The sequence below is a fragment of the Otolemur garnettii genome, unplaced genomic scaffold (assembly GCF_000181295.1).
Source record: "Otolemur garnettii isolate 467f Iridium unplaced genomic scaffold, OtoGar3 scaffold00012, whole genome shotgun sequence".
NCBI classification, from domain to species: domain Eukaryota; kingdom Metazoa; phylum Chordata; class Mammalia; order Primates; family Galagidae; genus Otolemur; species Otolemur garnettii.
The window spans coordinates 6,679,533-6,685,357 of NW_003852407.1; the positions used below are offsets into that span (position 1 = coordinate 6,679,533).

The 5,825-nt window shown below is 45.2% G+C and overlaps 1 protein-coding gene across 2 annotated transcripts in view; it reads right to left on the bottom strand.

Moving 5' to 3' along the window:
• The window catches only part of CUNH18orf25 (chromosome unknown C18orf25 homolog), an 86,306-nt gene extending 80,768 nt beyond the window's left edge, over positions 1–5,538 (bottom strand). For both annotated transcript variants that reach the window (XM_003784726.3, XM_023510247.1), the window contains exon 1: positions 5,238–5,538. The gene's annotated coding sequence lies outside the window, so the exon portion shown is untranslated. The remainder of the gene's footprint in view (positions 1–5,237) is intronic.
• Between the last annotated feature and the right edge of the window lie 287 nt (positions 5,539–5,825).

The following is a 5,825-nucleotide window of genomic DNA, read 5'->3' on the forward strand; positions in this document are numbered from 1 at the left end:
TAGTTCCAGCTACTTGGGAGGGTGAGACAGTAAGATCACTTGAACCCAAAAGTTTGAGGTTGCTGTGAGCTAGGACAAAGGCACTCTAGCCTGAGGCAACAGCATTAGACTGTCTCAAAAAAAAAAACAACCAAATAATCAAATATAAGTCATATTGGTTATTTTTAACCATTTTTAAATAATATTTTCTATTATCAGCTGCCACTATGTTCTGATAAATTTGCCTAATATATACAACACACACTTCCTCTCCCAGCAGTTCAGAAATATAGAAGTGAACAGAAACAAGCAAGATAATTTTTAGTTTCACCCTGCTCCTTCCTTACCACAAGGCCCTGTAGGCTGAGTGTGAAAACTGACTGACTGAACATCAATCCTAGTTCTGCTGAGAGAAGCTGCCCACACAGAGGCAAAAAACAATGCTTCTTTCCCTTAAGTTGACTCACATATGAATTCTGAAAAAGTAAGAAGAGGTACAAATAAAGGCTAAAAGGATTTAGAAAAGTTTCGTGACAACAGTTGAACTTAAATTCAAGACTATAATTTGACAACTAAGGAAAAATAGTTATCCTCCAGGTGCAATGGCTCACATCTGTAATCCTAGCAGTTTTGGAGGCCGAGGCAAGAGGATGGATTGAGCTTAGAAGTTTGAGTGAGCAAGAGTGAGCAAGCATGAGACTCCATCACTATTAAAAAAAAAAAAAAAAATTAGCCAAGCATTGTGGCAGGAACCTATAGTCCTAGCTACTTGTAAGCGATGGCAGAAGGATCACTTGCACCGCCGAGTCTGAGATTCCTGTAAACTAGGCTGATACCATGGCACTCTAGTGTAGGCCAGAGATAGGAAAGGGAAGAAAAGGGAAAAAAAGCCTGGCAGTGGCTCACTCCTGTAATCCTACCACTCTGGGAGGCCCAGGTGGGTGGATCACTTGACCTCAGAAATTCCAGACCAACCTGATCAAGAGCAAGACCCCGTTTCTACTAAAAACAAAAAAATTAGCTAGGTGTCATGGCTGACGCCTGTAATCCCAGCTACTCAGGAAGCTGAGGCAGAAGAATCACCTGAACTTAGGAGTTTTGAGGCTGCTGTGAGCTAAAATGCTGGAGCACTCTACCCTGGGGCAATGGAGTAAGACTGTCTCAAAAAAAAAGGAAAAGGACAAGGACTATCAAATTTACTCTGAAGGAAAGAAAAGGAAAGGGCTATCAAATTTAATCTGATGACCAAGGAAATAAAATAAACCAAACCCAAATAAATAAAACCAATACAATTTCTGCTCACTTAACAGGATGAATAAAGAAGAAACTTTAAAAAGGAACGCCTATCGCATCCTTTATAACTACCTGAGTTTTTTTCTTCCTCAAAAGAAGAAAAATTCATAAACCATCAGCAGATTAAGGTACCCTCACAATTTGGCCCTACCTGCATCCACCCTATCCATCCCTGTGAAAACTCATTGTTGCCTAGCCTGGAATGCTCACCTGGAAATCCATCTCAAACCTCAAATGTTAAGTTTCTTGAGCACCAGGAGAACGTTTTGGTCTTACTCAGCACTGCTGGCACACAATAAATAGTAAATTAGTGTTATGAGAATAAAGAGGCTCCACATGAATATTTTGTCATCTGAGTTTTCTCAATAGCTTTTTCTCCCTCACAACTTTTTATTCAAATTATATGTCCACTTCATTTTGCCTATATAATTACAGCTACATAAGAAACTATTTGCTCCCAAACTCTTTCCTAACATAAAAAAATGGTGAAATCAGTATGCTTAAAAAAAAAAAAAAAACACACAACATTTTTCAGCTGGCTCAAAGGAGTAGGGCGCTGGCCCTATATACCAAGGTGGAGAGTTCAAGCCCGGCCCTGGCCAAAACTGCAAAAAAAAGAAACAAACAAACAAATTTTTCATCTTTTATAGGTTTCCTCAAGTACTGTCAATTCAGCAAACTTGACTACATTATTTTCATATCCTTGGTTACATGCAGGAAAATCAGAAAGATCTACCAAAGCCACAGAATGTAAAGTTTAGTTCTCTAGCATATACCAGTTCTAAACTTTAAAGAGATGGGGGGAAAAATACTCAAATTGGCTACATATCAAGTCTACTCATGCACATGACAAAACAAAACCACAAGACTAGGAATCCTAGCAAAATAGCTCCTTTAAATAACAAGTAACTACATAAGCTCACTGAAGTCACTAGACAAGCCGTAAAAAGACTTTAAATACCAATGCTACTGTATTAGGAGCAAAAAACCTTTGCAGGATATATATTGAGCATTCAGTTCTAATAGAATTGAATTAAATTAGAACCTAAATCCTGCTACAGACCCAAGAAAAAAGCAACCTCCTGCTTTCTGACTTTGCCAGCCAAGATTGAATTGGGCAAAGAACATAAAGCTGAATTTGTCTTTAATATTTGAGTTTTGAATTAATCATGAAGACTATAAAACAAGGAGCATTATAACTATTCCCACATAAAGGCATGTTTAAGAGTAAAATAAACTGAATTAGTAAAAACTATCCCGTGAATTTAACCAGCAGCTAACAATGGGAAAAATTTCCAGCTCCAAAATCCAGTCTATCTCGTGTTCCACTAAAAAAAGTATCAGATAAGAAATTTTTTCCCAATAAGAAATCTCATTTTAGGCTCAGCACCTGTAGTTGAAACAGCTAAGGCAGCAGCCACATATGCCAGAGCTGGCGGGTTGGAATCCAGCCCAGGTCTGCCAAACAACAATGACAACTACAACCAAAAAAGAGTTGGGCCTTCTGGCGGGCACCAGTAGTCCCAGCTACTTGGGAGGCTAAGGCAAAAGAATCGCTTAAGCCCAGGAGTTGCTGTGAGCTGTGATACCATAGCACTCTGCCTAGGGCGACAGCTTAAAGATTTGTCTCAAAAAAATAAAAAGAAAAAAAGAAAACTCATTTAGGCTAGGCGCCCGTAGCACAGTGGTTACTGTGTCGGCCACATATACCAAGGATGGTGGGTTCGAACCCAGCTCAGGCTAGCTAACAACAATGACAACTGCAACAGAAAAATAGCCAGATGTTGTGGCGGGTGCCTGTAGTCCCAGCTACTTGGAAGGCTGAGGCAAGAGAATTGCTTAAGCCTAAGTATTTGAGGTTGCTGTGAGTTGAGACGCCACTGCACCCTACAGAGTATGACACAGTAAAACTCTGTCTCAAAAAAAAAAAAAAAAAGAAAGAAATCTCATTTAGCTGGCCCTTCAGGTGTAAATTACCTTGACATTTTTCCCTGCCTTTCAGATTATATTTAAGTTTACATCTATAACATGTAAACATTACAAAAAAGATGTGGTTTTAAGTTTTAAGATTACATTAGTACCAAAAAGCTTTTTTCTTTTTTTTGAGACAGAGTTTCACTTTGTCGCCCTCGGTAGGGTGCTATGGCGTCATAGCTCATAGCAACCCCAAATTCTTGGGCTCAAGCAATTCTCTTGCCTCAGCCTCCAGAGTAGCTGGGATCTACAGGCACCCACCACAATGCCTATTTTTAGAGACAGAGTCTCCACCAACCCTGAGCTCAGGCACTCCACCACCTCATCCTCTCAGAGTGCTAGGATTCCAGGCGTGAGCCACCACACCTGGCCCCAAAAGCATTTAAAGTAAAACGATTTAGAAGTGTCTAAGAAATATTTTTATTTCACATTTAATGGAAGTGCATAAAATTCCATAAAGGTTATTTTTAAAGCAGCAAGCATTGCAGTCAATTCCATTTTGGTTTCCTGATTTTAAATTTAATTCATAATTTTATATTAACTGGGTACCTACAGTTGCACAAAGCACTCTACTCGGCATTGTACTGAGCATATTATTAAGTCAAAGTATTTTACTTCCTATTTAAAAAATGGTTAGTGATGTGATTCCTCAAGACATCAGGTAATATGTATCAATTGCAGCCCTCTAAAAATGCTTGTTAAACCAAAACGCAACGCTCTGATTACTGAAGGAATCCGGATTGCCAGGGTCAGCAAAACCACATTAGAACGTCAATAGCCTCCATTCTTAAAATATCCCAAGAGAAGAAAGGGAGTGATTTAAACTGTTAGCATGTGCTAATGATACTACATAATAATAATCTAAGCAAAACTGCCAGATGTATTTGTAATTAAGAGCCCCTACCTGGACAAAGCATCATTAGTGGGATTTCCATTCTGTTGGGTGGAAGGATTCAGAAAGCAAGAGATCCCGCAAAAAAAAAAAAAAACACCTGAAAAACCCATCCAAGCACAAACTGCTCAAGCGGTGAACAATCTGGGACCCAGATTGTGGGAAGACTAATACACACGTTCTTTCCCTCAACCAGTGAGCATCTCTTTTGTAACAGAGCAGGACAATTTAAAAGTGAATGACAAGCAGTTCCGATAGGGGCTGCTAGCACTATACACTAAGGTTTGTGCTATAAAAAACAAAGTACGAAGTGCTCCTGGGAAAAAGAACTCTCTGGGGAAGATTCAGGGAAGGCAACAGTCTTTAATCCAGGGCTCATCAGTACACATACTCGCCGGTTTTTAAATAAAGTTAACAAACTCTCCTAAAGAGGTCAATTCTAGAGACTGACAACATCGCTCCCCTTGACGGGAGGCGTTGGAGGACCGAAGGCGGAAAGCTTCTAGATGCAACCGGCGCTAAGCCTAAGAAAGCCTGTTCTACCTCCTCCAAGGGCCAAGGCAGCAGCCGTGGCGGCAGATGTAGGCGCCAGACCCCAGCATCACTACCACCACCCCGGCTCCCGGAGTTGCAGCCACTGCTTCCCCCGCGGGACAAGGGTGCCGGAAAGTCGCTAGAAGATAACTCCAGGGCGACGAAGCCGCTCCCCGTGCGCCCCGGGGGCTGCGGCACCCCCTGCCTCCACTTAGTCCCGGCAGAAAAAGACTCGTTTCGAGCAGGCCCAGCAACTAGGGGGTGAAGGAGGGCGCCAACTCAGCTGCACCCGGAGGACGCGAGGGTCACTAGCCGCGGCGGGCGAGCAAGGAGGTCGGAGCTGTTCAGCTGTCAGCGCCCACCAAGGCCGCGCCTCCCGCTAAGTCTGGGTGCGAACCCCCGGCGCCCACCAACCGGGCCCATTTGGACCCCAGCGACTAGACCGCAGATCCCTCACCTGCGGCCCGCACCCCTCCGACTCGCCCGGACCCCTCCCTGGAGACAGCCCGGGCCCTGCAGCTCGACCAGTACCCAGGCCGCGGCCCTGCGCCCCTTCCCGCCTCACCTGTGCTCCGCTGAGAGTCCGCACCTCACCCGCTCCGCGCGCCCCGTCGGGGCACGCACCGACCCCACGGCCGGGACTTTCCCGGCCGCGGTGACTTGGGACGCTAAGGCCACTGCCGCCTTCTCCTCCTCGGCACAAACCCCAGTAGCAAGCAGAGAGTCGCGGCCACGGCACTTGCCAGGACTAAAGTGAACCTCGCCGCCTCTGGAGCCTCCACTACCAAGTCCCTTCAGTCGTCCGCGCCGCCCCAAGAAAATGTCACCAGAGGCCGTTCCGCTCTGCGCCTCACTTCCGCCCGGAACCACAGAGCCCGAGCCGGCCGGCTAGAGCGGCCTCTGCGGCTCGGGCCTCTGGGGACCCGATCCCGAGGCCGGGGGAAAAGCCAAACACCGCCACCTGGCGGAGAGAACCAGGCGCACGGTCGCCGGGCGCGCGGGCGCCGGCTTCTCTGGCTTCTTTTCCTACGCTCTCCTTTGGTTCAGGTAGTTTCCCTTCCAGAAAAGTCTTTCCCAGAAGGTGGAGAAGCCAGTCAATGGAAGCCAAGGACAATGCCTTAAGAAAAGGACGGCGCTCCCTCCTTGGTGCGCT